This window comes from Apis laboriosa, unplaced genomic scaffold (assembly GCF_014066325.1).
Source record: "Apis laboriosa isolate Shangri-la unplaced genomic scaffold, ASM1406632v1 scaffold118_cov155, whole genome shotgun sequence".
In the NCBI taxonomy this organism is placed as follows: Eukaryota; Metazoa; Arthropoda; class Insecta; order Hymenoptera; family Apidae; genus Apis; species Apis laboriosa.
Window position 1 is genome coordinate 126921 of NW_025221003.1, and position 23254 is coordinate 150174.

Consider the following 23254-nt stretch of genomic DNA (forward strand, 5'->3'; position numbering starts at 1 on the left):
AAATTATTAAAATCGTAAAGTATACTAAGAATTTCAGATATATTAACGTAAGCGTTATAAATTCTTAAATTTAAAAATAAACTTCATCGATTAGTAATAAAATTCTACAAACGGAACAAGATTTATGATTCATTACCATCATACAATATTTCCTATACGAGATATCCTACTCATTTGCATAATCATTTTCAGAAATCTTCGCGGAGTTCCGTTTGGTAAACATTCGGCGATCGTTTATCCATTATTCATCGATCAGAAAAAACTGTTTAACCGGTGAAATAAAATCAGCTTAATTACAAGTTGATACATCGTAACCATCGACACTCCCACTTCCGTTTACCTTTCAACAACCACGATCACTCGATATGATGGTAAATCTCATCCGAGTATGGCCACGAGGAGAATTCTTCGCCTTTCATTTTGCATTACTGTAACGTGATTCGTCTATAATCTCTTGTCTATAACACGTGTTACATGCCGTTTATCTAAGCGATATGCGTCAGCATCGTATTAAGCAAACACATGAAGGAATAACGTATGAGGTGAGTAACCAAGAGTGTGGATATAACGTTACATTACTAAGAATACGTTGAATATTAAATTAGCAATACCAGTTTAAGGAATATATGACAGAAAATAATTTATATTTTCGTTAAATTTCATCGTTATATTCATTGTTGACTACCATGTTCATTGATAATTGCAATAATATAAAGCTAAATAGCTTCTATGGATTCTACTTGTTAAATATGCAATCACTTCGGATGTATCTAACCACGTTTCTAAATATTCCATGCTCTCGAGAATTAACTAAACACTCGTTACATAGATCTTTCGGGTAACAAACACTATTTTTCAGAATATGTATATTTTACGAAACAAATATTTCAATGATCGAAGTTGTAAGATAAAAGAAAAATAGAATTAAAGTTAAAAAGAGCGAACGAAATGAAATAAAATAGAAATTATTTCGCTAATATCGAACAAATCCTTCTTTTCAAGTAAAATTCGTTATAAGGAACTCTTTTGCAAACTGTCGCGTCCAACTACAGTGAAACAAATGCAAAAAGTTTTACGCAATAAATTGCAATCTATAAAAGGTGCAATCGTGTTTTAATTAGCAGAACTATCGCAAAAACACGTTGTCCTTTTTATGAATGCCTTCAGGCTTGGCTCGAAACGAATACCGGTTCTTCGAAGAAACTTCTATCACGTTTTATAAGATCTTCAACATTCGTTTGCATGATTACGAGATGGAAATTTTCGAAGATTTATCAAACGAAATTATATTGCTGTATTAGCTATTATATAATTTGAATGAGATTTCAAAGATTTTCAATGAAATTTATCGAATGAAAACTATATTGCAAAACTTGGATGAAATTTAGTATTATATATATAAAGCGAACTAATTTAGAATGCTGATTCCAGGTTTGCAGCTTTGAAGCAAGACACAACTAACCAAGTCTAATATGCGAGAAAATGCTGGTATTACAGATATGGTGCCAGCATTGCAACTTTAACTTCATTAAGCAATTATACTAATTATCGTAGACAGCTTAGATTTCTGAGGGAGAATTAAACGCAGACGTTTTCTAAAAACATATTATTTCCATGACGAGGTAATTATTATTTCCGAAATTTAAAAATTTTTTAAAAATACAAACAATGGTATTAAAAAATTTCAATTAAAAATTAAAAAAAAAAAAAGAGAAATAAAATTTCTGAATTTCATAAAATATTTTATTCACATATAGTAACTCTCCTGCTTTTGTATCGCGAATAATAGAAATTAATTTAACAGTAATATAATTTATTATATAACGTATAAATATCAATTTTATAATACGAGAACAGATTATATATAATCCTATTACAATTCGTGGCGCAACACGGAATTATTCTGGATTGGTTTAAGCGTTTAAATCGCCGATTAGATTACTGATTTTCTAACTAATACATATTGCATTAAATCTTAAAATAACAATTCGCGTAAACGTTGATCTTAGCGAATAAAAATTTATGAATGTACTATGCTTATATCATTATTATATGGCTTCATCTATTAATAATTTATAAATAAAAGATATATCTAGGTAAATTATTCATCGAAATGGTATTTGTGTGACACTATTCTAAATAAAGATAATAGAAATCTATCAATAAGAATTTTAATTGATATCTAATTAACTTTATTTTTCTTGCATTAATATTGTGAAAAAAAAATAGCATACTATGATATCATTCATACCATTCCGATTATTAAAAAAAAAAACATAAGATTTAACGCATTCAGATTGTCAAAATATGGGACTTAAAATATTGAGACATTATTTCATGAGATGAATAAGAAAGCTTGGAAACTTTTTTACGATTCTATTTTAAAATAATTATAAAACTTCAATTTGATTAAAATTCGTGCCATTTCGTAATACATTCTTCATTTGTATTAAAAAATGGAATGAAATGAAGGAAAAAGATAAATATAACTAATAAAAAAGAAATTATTTAAAAAATAATACGAAATATATTGGAATATATATTGAACATTATTAAAATAAAAATATATCAAAATAAATTATTCAAATGACTCTAAAAGTAATTTTTTTCGTTTCATTAATAATGTATATATTTAATTAATTTTTTTTTTTTTCAGAAAAAATCAGGAAAAATTATTTCTAATCCTAATAAGAAAAAAAAGTAAGTTTCTTGGTAGCAATTTAATAATAATATATAGTCGATTTAAAATAAATATTCCTATATCTAATTTTCAAATTATATGACGTGATGAAGTAACTAAAGAAATAGTTCACTTTATTAAACTAATTCTCTCCTTTTTTTCCCTAACTTCAAATTCAAACGCATATCAATCATCATTTTATTGCATGCTAATCATTGCAAACGTGACATTAGCTAATTTCTAACACGATAAGAATGAAATTCAAAGTTCTCATTGCATTGTACGTTATTGTACAATTAACGATCGATCAACATAATATAGCTTTCAACGATAAAGCCACGAATAATGTATGTATATATATCGCATTGTTCTACATATACAAAAGAAAATAAATTAACTTACCGAAATAGTCCGCCTGTACCACCAGTTGGCCCAGAACGAGCAGGAAAACAATCGTCAGCATGGTGACATGAATCACTCGTCCTTAAGACAGCACCAATTATCGTCTTGACATCTGGCACACACAGGACACACAAGCTTTAAGTGATGCGACACAAATATCAACACATCATACTCCCTTGTTCATCGAAGAGCATAGATTAAACGTGAAACACTTTCGAAAAAAAGTAAAAACACAGGTGTGGCATGTGAACACGAGGACGTTATGCTTCGAAGGACAATCACGAATTTCACGAAGTCAAATCGACGCCATTGAACCGGTCCGTTTCTCCGTGTTGCGCATATTAAACTAAATTTGAAACGTTTTCGGCGCATTGACCGTTTAACGTACTAATATCGATTAATTAGTATCGATCGAACGCGAAAACAGATCAAGCGTTGTATGTACAGGCAATTATTCTCATCGATTATTCGAGATATCGAAATTACAGCCAATCAACGTGGTTATACGCAATGCACAAATATCGATGTCTGACAGATTATAATATCGCTGCTTTGTAAATGCGTCGTTTACATAACCTCCCAAACTGATCACGTGGTCTCGCGAACAGAACGTTTCACTGGTATGCATTCACCGGAGAAATGCTATCCATCATCACTCAAATGCATGCTGTCAATTGTGCGTAGTAACAAAGATAGATCACGTAATTGAAGGTTTTCCTTTTCGTTGTGTACGATCATCGGCGACAATCGAATCGAAGCAAGTTCACGGAAAAAAGTACGCGAAAAGAAAGTAGAACTTTCGTTATGACACTGCACTAAAATGGTCGATAATATCGAACGTCACTTTTTTATTGATAATCACTAATGAACTTTCTCAACGATGATGTTGTGTTTCGATGATCAGCGCGTGAAATATAACGTTATTTCGTACAGAATTTAATGAGAAAAAACGTATAACACCCCCATGTATTCGGTTCGACGTTCGGCGCGCGACTGACGACTGGAACGATTTCAAACTGGGCGAGCGTGACGTCAGAGTCGTACGCATCCGCGCGAGATCCACCAGCCAATCAGAAAGCATCTGCCTCTTCGACGATTTGTGTTTGTCTCAGAAACTGTGTTCTTTGGCGGTGATCGTGACCTCATAAATCTTGACCACTGAAACGACAATTGGTAAAAGTTATTTTATTTGAATTAATATTTAACCCTTTCATTAGTTTTGTGTGTTGTGTAATATATTCGAGTGGAATATGAGAAGATACGTATAGATATTCGTCGCATGGAATGTTATATATAAGTGAATAGTATGTTTCAATTGAGATTGAACAATAGCAATGTGAGTACAATTTTTACAACATATTTTTTTCTATTTTATATTCTATTTTATATTTTAAACGATATATTTCGATATTTTTATTAATATTTTAGAACTTTTTTTAAAATTTCGATCATATTTCTGTCTATCAGAAATATAAAAAAATCTATTTGTATAACATAACCTGTATCCATTTACAAATCAGAAAATTTGTTTAGTAGAATTAAAGAATAAAATATAAAAAGAGAATTTTCATTTATATTTTTTAATGAAATTATATTTTTACACATAAATAAAAGATTTATAGTTAAAGACACCATTTCAAATGCTATTTTTTGATAAATATTTGAACGATAATTCTTTTTCATTTTAATATATACTATGAGTATATGCTCATATCAATATATAAATATTATTATTCATAAATCAAAATAGGTTAGCTTATACATAATATGTTATAAATTTAATCTTGGTTTGAACCCAAATTATCTAATTGAAATTCACATTAAACAAATGTTCAATAATTCATTATAGAAAGGTTACGGTGTAACATTTTTTTTTAATATAGTTTTCCTCATATAAATTTTTCTTCATATTAAATCTTTTTCACATATACATCTTTGAATTCATATATTTATCTTTGAATATATGACATTTTCTTTTAATATTAAGATATTAAATATAGTATTAATGTCACTATAAATGATAAATCTATTAATATAGAAAGTATATGCTCTCAGGATATTTTTTTCTTTCATTTCAAAGTTTTATTTATTACTATTTTATCAAAGAAGAAGTTGTTTGTTCTATCTTATATATTCTATAATCTTCTATATTCTATTCTATAGATTTATCATTTATAATGACATTAGTATTAGTATTTTAATATTAAAAGATAAATAAATATAAAAAAAATAAAATATAAAAAAAAATCATTCAAAGACATATATTCAAAGATATTAAGATTAAGATAGAACAAACAACTTCTTCTTTGATAAAATAGTAATAAATAAAACTTTGAAATGAAAGAAAAAAATATCNTTTATCTTTTAATATTAAAATACTAAATATAGTATTAATGTCATTATAAATGATAAATCTGTATAGATTGTAGAATATAGAATATAAAATATAGAATAGGATATTACATGCTCATAGGATATTTTTTTCTTTCATTTCAAAGTTTTATTTATTATTATTTCATCAAAGAAGAAGTTGTTTGTTCTATCTTAATATATCTTTGAATATATGTCTTTGAATGAATTTTTTTTATACATTATTTATTTATCTTTTAATATTAAAATACTAAATATAGTATTAATGTCATTATAAATGATAAATCTATATAGATTGTAGAATATAGAATATAGAATGTAGAATAGGATATTACATGCTCATAGGATATTTTTTTCTTTCATTTCAAAGTTTTATTTATTATTGTTTCATCAAAGAAGAAGTTGTTTGTTCTATCTTAATGATTACGTGAAATTTCATAATGCTACAAGAAGATAGATGGTCGTATAAATTGTTACGTGTATCGTGATCTATGACGATGCACCATCTGTCACTTAGAAATTATGATTTACATAATACAGTCTTCAACAGATGGTATTTTTTGTTACGAATTTTTCGCGAAATTCAAGATGAAATATCGCAAATGGCAACAATATTTGCTTGATTATGTCCATTTATTCTTCGAAACAATTTCTAATTAAACATTTAAGAAAAGAATCTCCAAATATTTGATACTTAAATTTGAAATTTGAAAACGATAAAATTTTTAGAAATAAAAATATTTCTTAACTATAATTATAAAATAAGAAAAAGTAGCTTAAGTAAAATCATTCCTTTTTCGAACGACAACTATTAATGTTATCCTCTTGAAATAGAATTTCCGGGAACGAATATCACGAGCCGCTAAAACGTAGTAACGTTTTCAAGAATCAGAAAGTTTGCTCAAATCTTTAAACACTGCTAGTTTCGGCGATTCACAATCACATTCTTGCTGTAATTATCAGGTAATAGTCATGAATGTAATAGAACTGTTTTCAGTCTGATTATTATCTTTCTTCTCATTTTAAAGAAATAAAAAATTTTCGATAATTTCTTTAATTAATTTAGTTCAATAAAATTTTTAATTTCTTTTTTAATTGTGTAAATTTTTTCAATTTATTTCACATTTTATTTATTTAATTCTGCGAAGATAATTTACAATTGTTAAAATGTATTATTGCTACAGATTAAAAAATGTGTACAGTAACAAAGAAAATAAAATGGATACTCTGTGGTTGTTTTATTTCGTTGGTTATTTTGATTTGCTTGCTCGTCGCTATTCTTTTAACTTAATGGAGAGATGTTTGCAAGTATTAACTTCCAAAACCATTGAAAATTGTATTACATATGACGTAAAAATTAGATTAAATGATGTAAAGCAACTATTGCTGACTAGAGAAAAATAAAACGGAATTAAAATGATGTTTTATTTATTGTTTTGTTACGGTTCTGTTTAGTATCATGGAATTTCTATAAGCTTCTGAAGCTTTCTATAAGCTTACACGGTATATAAGTACATGATTGTAACTCCTTACAAGGTTTAATCTCGTAAAGTTTAACACCACTACAGAGATATGGTATTTGCATAGACATGATTGCATAGAATACGTTAGTAGGATGAAAAAACTCATAAAATTCATAGCGTGAATTTTTTCGAATAGCGACGATGTAATAGATCAATAAACTAGTTTATCGATTTTAAAATTGGTGACATCGATGAAATTGGATTGGAAATGTTCACATAACGGGATTTCCAAATCCTTTCGTTTGTCTTGTAAACGAATTTGTTTTAAATTGTCTCTCTTTCTTTTCTCTTTTTCCAATCAAAATATCAAATCAAGCTATTGCTATTTTTCCATATATTACTTTCCTCTTCTAAATGATGATTAGTTTTCATACTCTCAAATTCAGTAATGTTTTTATGGAACACAGTTTGAATTATATTTTTTTGAAGAGAAATTAGAGATAGAAAATTCATAATAATATTTCAATTACAAAAAAGAGTAATTTCTTAAAAGAAATGGTAAAGAGATCAATCTCATTCAAATGCATTAAGACAACGAACACAATTTAAATTACTTTTAACTTATTGTTAATTAATTCAATATATAATTTATTACAATATCACATTGTACAATTAAAATATTATGTTAAGTGTTAATTGAAAATTAAACTACAATGATTAAAACATTACTGAATTGTTAAAAAAGGAATAGAAAATTTATAATTATTGTTGTATCATCATTTCTCAAGTTTAATCCAGGTAATATTTTATACATTTTCCTTTTTAAAAAAATGGTAATTGGGTGAAAGAACGATTCGATCATGACATAACACAAGCTTCCATGTCGCCAATTTCGACGAAACCTCCCGAGCTAAAGTAATTTCCTCATAAGTGGAAAACACGAACTAAATGAGTATTGGAAAACGTGATCTACGCTGCAGTATTCATTTCCCTATACCCGGCCCGTGTTTACCGCAAATTGCATTTTGATCGTTTAACGCTTTTCTCCCGTATGTGACCGAGGTGAACGAGATTCCGAGTGTAATATACATGCGGATCACATCATGTCGAACAGAGCCGGTTGCGTCTGCGCGATAAACGGAAGTGGGTGTGGGTAGACTTTGGCTCGGGTCATGGTTTCGAAAGGGTGAAAAGCCAATGTCCTCGAATAAGACGGTTCTATCCTTGGAATCGTGTGATCCATTTCGAAATTCCATTTTCACTCTTTTTAATGAAAATAAAGAATCTCGCAACGATGAAGAGATCGGTAATATCAGTAAGAATCGAAGATATTCTTGTCTCTGTAATCGAAGATTCAAATGGTTCATAAATTAATTATTCTTTGATTATTTGATCAAACCAATATGAATTATGCGTTGTGCTATTAGTCAATAAATTCTATCCTCTTACTTTTTCGACAGTCAAGTATATTTGACAATGTATCAAGATCCGTGGAATGAAAATTTTATTTTTAAGAATGAAATCGGGAAAATATAGTATGATAAAACTAGTTTTATAAATAATAAGTTTACATATGTTTCTAGGATTCTAAACGCAACAGAATTAGAAGCAAATACTTTATCTCTCCCAATAAAATATTATGCTTTTAATAGCTATTTAAACGAGATTATCGTTGAACGTAGATTACATTCATTAAGATGGGTGTATATTCTAGCAACTGTCAAATAAAACTTAGAAATAATATTGTTGAGAATTATATGGAGGAACGTATCAAAGTTCTTTTGCGTTTAGCTTTCTTTGCTGTGATTAATTACAATTTGATGTAGTTTAAATTACATACATAGGATGTGTTGGCAAAAGTATTTTATAATTTAAATAATTAGGTTATCTTTTTTTAATTTTTTAGTTTTCCTTACTTTAGTTTTTTTTAAATTTCAGATTCTCCCCCTGTAAATCATGATACTTAAGGATTTTAAGGGATCTAAATTATTTTTTAATGGTAATTATTATTATAGGAAATATATTAGAATATTATGTATATTTCAATTTATAAATTTTCTTTTTCCAAAATCTCTTAAAAAAAAATCTTTAAATAATAAGCATCTTTCGCTTTGATCGAGATTTTTATTGTAAACCTGTAAAGGTGACGAAATTTATGCAGATTTGTTCGATAAAAAAAGTAAGGAAAGGAAGTTTGAAAAACGATACCTGTTGACTCTTTAAATGATATGAGGGTTATCGAATTTTATACAGGAGCCAATGTTTTTTAGTTCATCTAAGTAGGAAGGCCATGTGCATCGATATTTAAGCACCCTCTGTAAGAACTGTCCAAAAATACACGAAGGGCCATCTGCTTGAGATATGGTAATTTTATTTATCCGATGAGCCAAAATTGTATTGCAGTACAGGAATGTATCGCGACGTGCATAAATTATATTTTATTTATAGAAAAATAGTGCATGAAAAACAGAATTTGTTTAATTTCGATTCCAATGAGAGGATTTTGGAAAATTAGAATGTACAAAATATATGAAATTTTTTTGGAAAACGTAATACTTTTTTAGAAAACTTGGTAGAAGTATGATTAAAATTGCGCACACTTCGTTGTCCCATTTTCTCAGTTTTTAATTACACATCTTTTATCTTTTAAGGATACAAAATGCGTCGTTAGAAATGTTAATATTTACATTTTCAGGCGTTTATAGCTTCCATAATAAAATTACTATTTGAGTTGTAGAAATGCTTGTAAAGCGGTGTATATACTTACATTCTACATCGAATTGCGCGACTGAGTAAAGTATCTCCCGTTTCAGTTTGTTTTAACTTTCCTAATTTGTTATTTTGCTTTTTGATTCTATATCGAAGGATTAAAGTTACACGTAACTGAACAAATTGCTCATCCTTATTAATTTACTTCTTACATTAATCCAAATGCTAAATCAAAATAAACGGAAGGATAAATTATACACTTTTTTGAAAATTTTGACACTTCTTCCGTCAAAATCTTTATCTCAATCTAGGATTTAAAATAATATTTTCTTTATTTTTCATATAATAAAATCCTCTGTGCGCACCCATCGTATATGGAGTGGTATTCGAACCGAATATCCTCGAGGTCCCCTTTGATTTTTCTCTATGCTTCTGTGTACTTACTTAAAATCTTCCTTCCCTCCCCCCTCAAGTCAAGGAATTTAGACAAGATATAGATGTAAGCATGGGTTTATATGTGTAATATCCTAGAAGTAGCTGAAGTACTAAACTCGAGAAACACGTTCTCTTTTACCAAACTATCAGAAGAAGTTTTAAGTAAAACTTCTTTTCCTTTGTCGATGTTAATGTTTAAACTCTCGTTTCGTGCAAATTTTGCAAAGATGAGAAATGTTTTTCGTTGAGAAAACTATACTTCAAATTCGACAAAGAGAGATAGAAAGAGAAAGAGAGAGAGAAAAAAAAAATAAAACGATTCGAATAGGAAATTCAATATTCAACTTTTTAATGCATTAATAAAACGATCTGCATTCGACATACCCATCACACCGAATTAAATATGCACGCACTATTCACGGCTAAATATCGATTCAACAGAGAGACACTTTCCTAGACACCGGTGGACACCGCAAAAAACGTGGGAAAAAACGAGATACAGATATTTCAAAGCCCTCGATTTTCAATGGAAAACCTCGTTCACGTCAAAAATTTCTTCTCTCCACGTCGTCAATGATTTACGAAGAGCTTTCAGACATTCGTAACCGACGTATCTCGTTCTTTTTTTTTTTTTTTTTTTTTTTTTTTTTTCTTTTTTTTCTCTCCCTCGCATACGCAAAAACTTCCATCGATCCGGAAAACAGAAAACCGATATAAAAATATTTCCAAACCGTGGGGATTAACGTCAGATCGCGCAAGGATTAATAATAATGAAAATCGATCGTGATCGACAAATCGTTCGCATTCCATTAACGCGATTAATTGAAATTACGAAGTAAACAGACGTGTAGGTGTGGGGTGGGGGTATCAATTAAATCGTGTCGTGGGATTGTTAATGGGGAGGTGGGGGGGAAGCGTGAAGTTCGGCATGTAAATCGCAGTAATTTTATACGTTCACTCGACACGGTGATACACACACAGGCAATAATCGTAAATTTCATCACGTGTTTATCCTGCTTCCGGTTACTATTTATCGTGGCGCGTAAAGCACGCTAAGCAGATTACAAGCCGCAACTTTGTGGGCGCGGAAACGTTTTCGTATACGTTGCGTACACTCGTCAAATTTTGATAACATCGAACGCGAGTTGTCAAAATCTGGTTCGTTCTATTTTTCATTTCTCTCTCTCTCTCTCTCTCTCTCTCTCTTCCTCTTCGTTCTTCTTTTTTCACGCTTCTTCCATTTTTCCCCCCTTTTCTCTCTCTCTCTCTCTGATTTTTTTTTTTTTTTTTTTTTTTAGAATGGAGCACCCGATCGTTGCGTATACCCGTCGATTACTCCGGAAATCTCCTCGTTTGTAGAACTGCCGTTCGTGCTCGCCATCTGGCTCAGCGTGTCAATTACAAAAAACAAACGAGACACGTAAATCATCGTTACCAGGGACCACGCTGCCCGATGCTGAAGTTGCAGCTCTCGCGGGGTTACGAAAAAATGTGCCCCCATCTATTTTGCGAGGCGTTGAATCGAACCGCGTCATTGGCTTCGCGATCATTTTACGTCCCAAACAATCTTTGGGCGAAGATTGAGACTCTTGGTGTAAAAAAAATAGAGATATAGGTGGAGGTTACGATACGATGGTGGAGGCGTGTAAGTATGTCAACGTGTTTGAGAGTACGTCGTTGTTATTTAAATTGATAGGAAAATTTTGGGGGGATAGAACAAAGAATGTAGGATTATATTGTATTGGAATCGTATATTGTAATTTAATAGTGTAGAATATGGAATAAAATATTATTCGAATTATTCTTCATTGCTATTCATAAATGAAGAATCGCATTAAGCAGTTGAAATTGAAGGAATTTCGTATATTTCGTAATACGTATATTACGTGTACAACATGTAAACATCGTGACTCATAGCAATGAAAATATGTTTATTATGAATACCAGGAAACGTAAATTGCTTTCGTTTGTTGTTACAGATAATTCTATTCATTTGACAGAGAACGTTCGTCCAAGCATTAGATATTTCACGATAATAACGCAGGAAATAATACAGTCGAATTCTAAATAATAATCCAAATATTATCCATCAGAATTTTATTGTACTTCCAATGGTGTACAAATCTTTCGATTCATTTTTGCTTGTTTATTACGAACTTCTTTTATTAACTCCACTTGCATTGCAGGTTTAAACGAATAAATTTCTCCTTGCATTCGATCATTCTCCATCCTCTCACCAAAAGAATCTCGTCCAAAGTAACTCTCTCGCGAGATACACGCGAACAAAAATTCACCTCGCACAAAAATATATATATTTGAAAAAACTGTTGACTCATGTTTGGGCGCCATGCTCGTCCAGAAACGGCACCACTTCAAAGCGATCCATCCAGGCGAGGAAACGATCCTCTAAGCAAGGGGAGGTGTGAGATGGTCGTGGAACGATTGACTTTTGAAAACAATCCCCGCGGAGAAATACCAACTGCTGCCCGATCCAGGTTCCAGCGGCGATGCCGAGTTTTCACGCTCGGTAAATTTGTGGCTGGGAATTTTTCATAAATTAGACAGGTGACGGTGCCGTTAAAGTCCCGGATAAATTTCTGAGAACGCCATAAATAAAGGGGGAAGGGAAGATTTCGCCTCCTCCACGGCCCGCAGTTTCACCGCCTTGGTTAGTTTACGTCGTTGATTCGAGGGAAAAGGAGAGAAGAGGATGGAAAGGCGAAAAAACGCGAGGCGGAGGGAGGGTGAGCGCTGACAGGGAAGAAAGTTCGCGCTCTTAAAATCACATTTTCGTTTTTTTCTTTTTTTTTTTTTTTTTTTTTTTTTTACGCCTCGAAACTTAGGCTGCCACTAATTATCGTGACTTAGTCTGCGCGAAACGTGTGAAAACACAACCGACTATTTTGTTTTACTGATAAATCTGAAAAAGGGAAGCTTTGGATTAGCATGTTCGTGATATTTCGTGCCATGTTAATTACGTGTATTTTAATAGAAGGTTAGCTTAATCGAAATATTTTATCGATCAAGGGAGAAATACGAAATTTAAGTAACATTTTACTCGTATATTAGATCAGATACTATCAAGTGGATGATCTTAAATCGTAAGACTTTTATGAATATTTAGAAATTCATACCATTTACAGAAATATTTCAACTCTTATATCTCCATCTTCAACTTCCGTAGAATTCTATGATCCTCGTGGAATCGAGCAATAAGAGTATTCGAGTAAATAATATTTCTATGTCAAATAAAAACTCGCCACGCAAAAGTATTATAATTTTTTACATCCTCGTATCCAATTCCAACGAATCGAGGATTCAAGTACAATCGAACTTTGGCACGAACCAGACACGGTCGCAATAATTCCTAAATCAGAGGAGATCGAGAAAAATTTATGAGATCCCTTATCTGTGAAAATTCGAGATTACGCGGAACATATTATGCGGTTTATTCGTACCAGTGAGGGGATGGAATCATTAATCTTCTCTCGTTGATATCACTTTTTACCTTGGTGGTGAACACGGTGCATCGCGAATTGATCAATAAATGATATAGGGGATCGGGCGATAGATCGGGCAATCACGATTCCCACCTCATGGATGAAGTTAAGAAAACAATTTATTATTGATAACAGCGCGTTGAACGAGACAGAAAACAAGATAAATCGTTTCTACGTGAAGAGCACCGCGCGTGTTTCGAAACTTTCCACTGATCGAGCAACGATCGACGATCGAAGAGAATCCTCGCTGTGTTTCATCAATCAATCCGGATCGTTGCATAATTCCTCGAGTCCACCGCGTTTCTCGATGATGTAATTAGAGCAACGGAATATATTTTCAAACTTCGCCTACAAAATTTACCCTGGCCTCGCTCGAAAATCCATTCATCACACGTTGTGTTCAGGGTCAGCGAGTCAACGTTTGGGAGAAAACGTTTCGGTCGAATGTGCAACGAGATTTGAGTAATGAGAACTAATGGTCTGAAAGGTGTTTAAAAATTGTTGTTACACAATTAACCTAATTTCAGTTTATATTTGTAGAATGTGCCTGGAAGAGAGAGATCCCTTTTTATCATTTCTTTCGGAAAAGGAAAGATCGTAAAATAGGGTAAAGGGTCGGAGATTTTATACTCGGTATAAAACGAGTGAATGGAAATTAAGCGTTTTTGATGCGAATGATCGGAATGAAAGTTGAATTTAATAAGGGAAATTTTATATTTTATAGCTCAAACTTCGTGTATACTGTTGGAATAATTTTGAATACGTTACAAGTTTAGCAGAAAGTATAGTCTTATTTGGAAAAAATACATTTCATATACATCAATCAAATATACATGCATACATATATTTTATACATTTTTCAAGTTTTTAGTATTACTTTATTAGCTTATTTCCTTTTATTACACATTGAATACGTAATATTCACGTTTGCTTTCTGTTAAATATAGAATTAATTTTACAATCGTTTATCATAAGTATATTTTCAACAATAATTTTATTTAGATATATTTAAAACGTACTTCAATTATAGTAATTCAAAATCTATAATACAAAAAGCAAAAAAACATATTAATTTATATTAGAAGTTTTATAGATTGGTTGTAATAATTCGTAATTTGCAATAATTAAAGTCCTCGTTGTGAAAACTTCTTGATGTTCATAGGAGTTTCTCTTCGTTAACGAAAGATAGATATTCAATGCAAAGAAATTAAGTTTTTTACGATAGCACTAAAGGAAAAATGATGGAGGAAAGTTGCATAAAGATTTAAATAACGAAACTGTTCGATAATTCATAGAGACGAAGTTTCTAAAATTTTTTTTTAACAACTTGAACATCGTTTACGGGTATTAAATATTTTTTTTAATAGATACGCGTTCGTTAATTTATTGTTAGTGATACTTTTTCGAACGTCAATTTTAGAATCTTTTAACTTTTTAAGAAACAGTTTCACAATTCCGCATTCTTCCTTCGTCCTTTGATAAACCAACTTTATCCAGAAAGAACTATTTTTGAGGAGAGTGTGCGAACGAAAAATGAGTTTCCAATACAAGCCAGTAGCTTTCCCATTTCCGTGAACTGAAAGAAAGATTGCCAAGAATCCTTTACCGAAATCGTTCACCGGAATTTCACTATTTAAACAGTAGCTTTATTCATCACAACTGTTGAATTTTTTCGATTAACAGATACTTCTCATTTTCCTTTTCAATTGCTCTATCAAAACCGCAAAAATAATTTCTCTGCCTCGTGCAACAATTTGAGCATTGTATATTATTTATTTTCAATTTGATAACAACATGGATGAACGAAAAAAAANAAAAACGACTCTTCCATCCACGACAATTCCAATCTTGAATTTGAAAAGCTCCATCTCACGATTAATTTCTTCAAGAATATTCACAAAAGTATGTCAAGCGATTTGTCAATCGCAAAAATATCGGTCAATCGGATTGCTGGATCGAAATTTCAATTCAACCCTTCCCTTTTGTCAACCAACCAATTATACCTTTTCACAATCAAACTATTCGCTTCGTTTTACACACCGCTACACACATTATTGTTCCATCATATCCATTTCGCGCGTACAAACTTTCTAAAAATATCGATTATTAAAATATCCACGTTTCCATACATTAAAAAAAAAAAAGAAAATATAGAAAAAAATAGAAAAAAAAGAATTACAAAATTTCATAGCTCGTTCCCGACCCAATTTTCCATTTGAAACGACGAAAACGTTCGTTCCACTTCCGTTAACAATCCCTCAAAGATATTTAACGGTGGCCGAATCGAAAGATAAAAAGTTAAACGCGATAAATACGAACACTTTGTATGAAAAATTCAATCAAGATCGGTTCGATGATTTCGCGATGATTTCAAGCCGCGTTCGATCGTTTTTTTTCTTTTTTTTTTTTTTTTTTTCTATTTTAACCGCGTTTGATCTTGTATCTCACGCGATACCATCGTCATCGCGTGTCCCGTTTTTATCATTTCCGCTGACACCGGCCATTTTTCTCCATTTCGTCGATAATCGTTGCACCAGGTACGTCACGTAATATGCAAATAATCCGAATAAAACGTGGCCGTAATTTTCCCGAGTTTAGTGGCGGGAACGGGCGGAAATGGAAATAAAAACAGTGGTCTCCGTTGTTGCGCTCCGTTATTGCCACGTATTATATGGTACACAGGGAGAAAATCGAGAGAAAGATAAAGTCGAATATCGATGAACGCTTGTTTGTTATTTTTTTTTTTTTTTTTATAATTTTCTGCTGCATTGTAGGTTGAGTAGTTGTTGAGGTTTGATTTAATTTGAAAAAAAAGAAAAAAAAAAGAAAGAAAGAAAGAAAGTTATTCCGCAATTTTTAAATATATCTACTTTTAAATAGTAAGAAGATTAATACGATAAAATATGAAATGAATATCATTTCGATATTTTAAATATTTTTGTTTAACGATATAATTTGATAAGAATGGTTTCAAACATCGATTGCAAAGATTTCCAAGATGCCAATTATATTTTTCTTTCTTTTTTTTACCCGTGAAACGACTTGTACGGCTCGTTACGTTGCATCACGTGCAACGACAGTTTTCTATGCGATGCAAATCCACGTATACTTCGGGAGAAAGTAGGGCGGAAGGAAAAGAGGGTGACAGTATCGGCCGTCGTGGCGCCGTGTTACACTGTCGACCGAAAAAGAAATACGAATCATCCCTTCTGCGTTGAAACTATCATTATCCTATCTTCAAATCTCGTTACTTCGTACAATTTTTCGTTATCTTTGAACTTTGGAATCGGATAACTCCAAATAGATACATCGTGCAATTAAAAATCTTCATATAATATTTACACGATTTATTTTCCGTTAGCATATTGCCTTAATATTTCATAAACGAGATCCACTTTTTTTTTCACGAGTAAAGTAAATTATAAAAATTAACCAGATATATTTACACAAAATCTAATATAGTAGTTTTTAGGGGAAAATTTTTAAAGCTTCTTGGCAAAACTGAAATCTCCCGTTTTAAATTCGTGAAAGAAAAATTTGATTTGAAAAATTGATTAAATAAAATAAAATTTTGGCATTAATCGTGGAAACCACACCACGGTTATTGTAAAATTTAAACATAACGCGCAGAAAGAATTTCACAGAGATACATCCATCTCGTATGTACGTTCCTCTCGAAAACGTTACTCTTGTATACTTTTCTCTCGAAGGATGTGGGGGCTGGATAACGGAAGTGGCAATTATGTACGAGTGGCAATTGCGCGACAAAAGCGCGATCGTTCACAATATTCATGGGATCTGGTCCATCTCTGGAAACTTGGCAAAAAGTGAGCGATGGTTACCGAGTGGGGCACAAAGATACGCGAGAGTGGAAAGAATAATTGCAATGTCAATGGCAAATGTGTGTTTTTTTTTACGCGTTTCAAACGGAATACACAGAATAAAAATTATGGATGGAAATTAAAACGGAGCAATTTTGGAAAAGATGAAAAATGAACATATCATTAACATTAAATATCAATATTGATATCTTTTTATTTAGTATTTAATCTATTTAAAAAAGAATAAATGTAGAAAGATGAAAAAATAAGATACTGTGGATCTGCATCGTGACGAATTTATTGTCTCTTTACCTTTCTTCGAATTCTTATCAGTGAATGCACATTTGAATTGGAAGAAAATTCATAATCGTTGAAGTATTGAATAGACAGAGATGGAAATTCAATTTCATTTAATTAAAAAGTTAGATCTCATCAATAGTGATAATATTAATAGTTATTCTCTCGACATGGATTCTATGATATATTTATAAAAAAAAATTGTAAAAATTGTAAATAGCAATATTCCTTCAACGATAGAAGCTTTAAAAAACAATTTAATGATATACAAACAGTATAGAAGTATTCTAAAAATTTTATTTTTGAAGGGCGAGATTAATTTGGAAATATAAATACAAGATTAACTATTTTCAAAACACGCAAACACGAGACGTTTACCAAAAACAAACGAACAAACTCTCCCACTCTCTCTCTCTCTCTCTCTCTCTCTCTCTCGAAATTACCCAACTCGACAAGGAAACCAACTCGTTTGAACGTTGTATGAAACGAATCGAAACGAACGAACGACACGAAAGGTAATAAATATTAACAATCACGGGGATTGGTTTTAGCCCTTTCCTTCGCCCGAACCCCCAACAGGGAATTCAATTTCCGCGAAAAATGGAATCCGCGCGTTCTTGCGTTTCTCGCATTGTGCAACACCCCTCCCCCCTCCCCCCTTCTGTTTCCCTTTCCTTTAAACCGTGGTTTTCACGTGGGGCAAAAGACCCGGCTGAAATATATTTGTTTGTCAGATTGTGTCGTGTCCTCGACACGCGTGATGGGGAGGGTGAGGTGTGAGGGAGTGTGGAGGAAATAGCGGAAAACGTGTGCCCCCAGAGAATGGCGAACCGTATTTACCGAAGCGTGGCTATTCACGCGTGTGTGTACGTACGTGTGTGCTGCTAAATTTGCGCATATCGTTCAGTTTCTTCGACGTATTTCCAGGATTATTTTTCAGGAAACGAAAGAGGCGGTTCTCCTTGTCTGCGGTGCCGTTGCAAATTCATCATCCGATTTCCTCTTCCACCGAGAGATTTAATTTATGAAAAATACGACGTACGACTAGGAACAGGGGGGAAATTGTTTGCGCGAGCAGGGGAATAGCAGAAGGATGATAGGTCGATGATAAAAAAATATCATGTTGAAACGAGACACGCGAATAATAAGGATAGGAAATATCGAAAGATTGAAACGGAGATTGTTTAACCGATGCGAAAAGAAAGCTTCGTGTTTGTTCGCATTTGATATCGTATTTTATTGGAACTGGAGGATTAGTAAATTAAAATTCGTGAGAAGAATAGAAAATAGCAGCGATACAGTCATAATTGATATACGTCATAAATGGACGTAAAGGAATTTTTCTGGCAAAAGAATGCTTGGATACGTTATAATATAAATATTTCACGTTTATTAAAGTATTAATCAGAGTGTATCGTTAAGAAAAAAGAAAAAAAAAAACAGTCAAAGATGGGAGGGGGAAAAAAAAAAATTCGTTTCCAGTCGACGAGACGTAAACGTGAAAAAAATTTAATTAAACCGATGCGCCACGGGTCTTTATGGTTCCGGTACTCTCGTGCAATATTTTATCATCGTACGTAGAAAGACGAATGCAAAGCACGCAATTAAATAAGATACGTTGACCAAACGAAATTATACGGTATGGTGATGAAGCGTCGGTTGAATACGCGCTGTCGTATTCCTGCCAGAAACTTTTTCCCAACGACGCGACGCGACGGGGAAATTTTATTTTTAGAAAAGTTACCGATTCCTTTCATCCAACTTCGTGTCCTCGTCCACTGGCTTTATGATTACTTTATGACTACCTAATAGAGCTATATTCCTTTGATACAGTCATAACGAGTTTTAATTTTATATGAATATAGAAAAGATTTCACTCTTTGCGAAGATGTTTAAATTGGAAATTATTCTTTGCTTTGACCGAGGTGGAAAAATTTATGAAAAAGATACGCATAGATAATTTTAACGCACGATTTTCATTATTCTCTGACGAGGGATTTTTCGATAGATTTCTGCGATTTATTAATTTAATGACAATGATTCTTAACTTAATGAAAAAAAAAAAAAAAAAAAAAAAAAAAAAAAAAAAATAGACGATTTTCAAACGTTTAAGGAAACGTTCGATCGATAGAAAATTGATGCATTGAAAATCCTTTTTCTTTTAAATTCTTTCAAAAATTTATTTTCAATAGAAACGACTAAATTTTAATATTTATAACCTAGTACAATTTTATATACATTTTTCATACGGGGTTCACGCGAAACTTCATTGGAAAACAAATTTATATTTAAATTATTAATTACAGTAGCATGAAAAATTCAATTTTATCAATTTCAAAGAAATCTTTGCGCTGTTCCTCGAGAATATATCACGCGTGTTCGAATGCATTTTGCAATTATCCTCGAAAGCGAAAACGTTAAAAATTCATTACACAACGGTTGATGTGTCAAGTAACGCGAATTATTGATCTAAGCGATATTTCGATCCTTCCCAGGCAAACCAGGGCCCATCATCGGGATACTTGTGAATAATTCGTAGCGTCGAGAGTTGCGCGACATCTCTTCCACAACCAGTTACCGAGATTGAACCGCATCCGCGAAACAAATCCTCGCGAGGGATCGGATTTTCGATTCGGATACGCACACGTAACAATTAACCATTGTTCGCACTTCGATACGATAAATTTGAATGAAAATTAAACGAGACAAACGCGCCGCTGAACGTAATCCCTTATTTGCTCGCATTGTTCGAAATTCTTTGAAATATTAAATATCAAATGAAACACCTTGATTTATCTATCCACACTGTCATATTTTTCCATTCACAAGTTGTATTTCTCTTCATTCATATTGAAAAATTAAAACAAGGAAATCAAAAGATTTTAGGAAGGAAGGGGGAGAAAAAGTAGGAAAGGTCCAGCTGCGAATAATAATATATCAAGAAAATATAAAAATGTTCGATAAAAGAGAAACACGGAGGAAGGTAGTTTAAAACTTAACCGATATAACACGAGAATGGGAGGATCGTCGTCCACGGTCTCGATCCATCCTATCGTTTTTTCCCCTCGGTTTGTATGGAGAGAGGTGGCGGCGTCAAAGCCACGGAAAAATGAAGAGACTTTCGTTCTCGCGCCAAGATCCTCTTCTCTCTTAGGGAGAAACAGATCACTGATCCCCAATGTCTTCCGCAAAAGTGGTGTGCGGCGCGGTGTGTGGATCTGGTTACAAAGTGCGGAGAACAAGCCGGCAAACAAGGGATGCCTTTTGTGCCGGTAATGTGGTCGGCTCGGTTCAAAAACGCCTGTCGGTGCCTTGACGATAACCAGAGGGGAAACACATTTCCCGCGGCCAGTTTTCACAAGTAGATCCTTTAATTGATGACGCATGAATGTCAGTTGAGATGCTTTCTATTTCGATGGAAAATTATGACGTGTTTATTTAATCGTTAATATTTCGCGTTTTATTGCATCGTGGATATAAAAATTTACGCACAGAATTTATTCTGAAGTTCGAGATAATTAAATAAATATTAAATATATTAATCGAGGTTTATTCATTAGGTTACAAATAATTTAAGCATTAAACGAAGGGACACAGTAGTCTTACTTTTTTTAGATTTTTGTAATATTATAATAATTTTAGAATCAATCTTCTAAAAATTTCACGTATGGTAATACTTTGTAAATATCAATTCAAGTCGTAGTAGATTTATCTAAATTTTAACAATTGATTTAGATTTCTTTTCATTATTTTTTTCTACTTTCATGAACCTAGATTATCCTATTCAATACAATTTTCAATTTAAAATTATTTATCCGAAAATAAATAAACATAATTCAAACCGACGTAAACGTCAAACTTTTCGAAAATATAACATAACTCTCGCGCGTTAGACATCGATCGTGAAAAAACACGTCAAGAGAATAAATAAAAAGTTCGCATAAATCTCGCTCGATGTTTCCAAGATGAAATTGTTTCTCCTCCTTTTCCCCTCCCTCGCCGATATTACACTTGACGTGTAAGTAATCGAAAAAAGAAGAAAGAAAAGAAAGTGGAATACGAATTGAATAAGTTGGGCGCAATGAATATCCAAAAGCTCGCACGAGACACGTCGTCGTCTTTTTTTTTTTTTTTTTTTTCTTCTTTTGCCACGCTCGTGCTTCTTCAAGTACACGAGCGCGCGTTTATTTCCCCGGAAATAGGGGAGGGATTTATCTTCATGTGCGAGTAACAAGACTTCCACCGTTGCCACTAATTTTCCACGATGAAAAAAACGTGGTGTAACTGTACGTGGTGTTCCCCGCAAAAACGATCCTTGACTTGAAAATCTCTCTCGCGCGAATTTTCCGCTCGATGTCGTCGTCTCAAACGTCGTCGTCGTTTAAGTATAAATTGGACTCGAGAGTTTGCACGTATCATTACGAATTTATTGTGCGAAAGAGAATTTTTGAGAGAGAACGGATTGGAACACGTATTCCAATAATGTAATTGATAAACAAGTTCAAGTTGGATAGTAATTTCCATCGTGTTTTGGGAAATGAAAATCGTGAGAGAAAAGAAGACTATCATTATTGGCTCGTGCAATTTCATTTCGTTCGTTAATCGTCGAATTTAAAATTGCATTCCTCCCGAATAGTTTCTTGGCTCTGATTTGCCCCACAGACAGAATTATGCTTTCACCAAATCCGAGACATAATCACGTTGGAAGCAAGCCAACAATGGTCGCTTCAATCGTGGTTTCGGAGGAATCGGTTCCATTTGCGGTTCAGCAGACGAAGGACAAACCTTAGGGGAGTAAAGGTACACGCAGTTGTTTCGTTTGTGGCCGTCGTCTAAAGCGTGAATTGCGGTTGTACAAGCTTTCGGCCACACTTTGTGTCTAACAAACGATTATTTCCTTAAAGAGAATTAAATTTAAAAAGAAGAAGTACGAATTCTCGTGATCGAGATAATAATTCCAAAAACGCATGGCTTCAAATTACCTCTCTATATTATGCATACACGTACATCATCAAACTGCACGATCACAAAGACGAGCGGTCTCAAAATTGGAAACACCTTCAACGACCACGTTTCAACCTCGACCATCAGGCTCCATCTCCCCTGTATACGGAGATAATTTGTTCACTATCGATCCACCATCGTGTACGCGTATACCTCCGAGTCTAAACACGTCGACGGGAGGCAAAGAGCGTTTCTTGGCGGGCAGACGAGTAGTCGACCGAGTTGGTCCAATATTCAAACCGGTTGGCAAGTACTTCCGGATCTAATCCCAGAACCGGAGGTGGTGGCGGTTCAAGTAGGAGAGCCTGGCGTCGTCCTCGAGGAAAATCACATCGTCGACAAGCGGAGGAGGAGAGGAGAGAGGCCTCCGTAAGCTCGATTTATCGGTTTTGGATAACCTGGTGACGTTTACCGCGCCCACTGTAAATCACGCAAGACTGATTCGTGGCCACGAATCGAGACGATCCATCTAAATTTCGGTCCAAGGATCAAAGTGAGACTCGTCCTCCTCTATCGATATCTCGGCTTGTTTCATCTGTTCGTCAAGTGTCTCTTTGTTTTCTCGAGAGTCCA

The 23254-nt window shown here is 32.9% G+C and overlaps 2 long non-coding RNA genes across 3 annotated transcripts in view; one reads left to right on the forward strand and one right to left on the reverse strand.

The window, feature by feature from the left end:
* LOC122716744 overlaps window positions 1-4038 on the reverse strand; it is a 98593-nt gene extending 94555 nt beyond the window's left edge. Inside the window, exon 1 of the long non-coding RNA XR_006347086.1 lies at window positions 3083-4038. This is a non-coding gene — a long non-coding RNA (uncharacterized LOC122716744). The remainder of the gene's footprint in view (window positions 1-3082) is intronic.
* Window positions 4039-4115: 77 nt separating this feature from the next.
* Window positions 4116-23254, forward strand: part of LOC122716735 — a 49157-nt gene continuing 30018 nt past the window's right edge. For both annotated transcript variants that reach the window (XR_006347081.1, XR_006347078.1), the window contains exon 1: window positions 4116-4418. This is a non-coding gene — a long non-coding RNA (uncharacterized LOC122716735). The remainder of the gene's footprint in view (window positions 4419-23254) is intronic.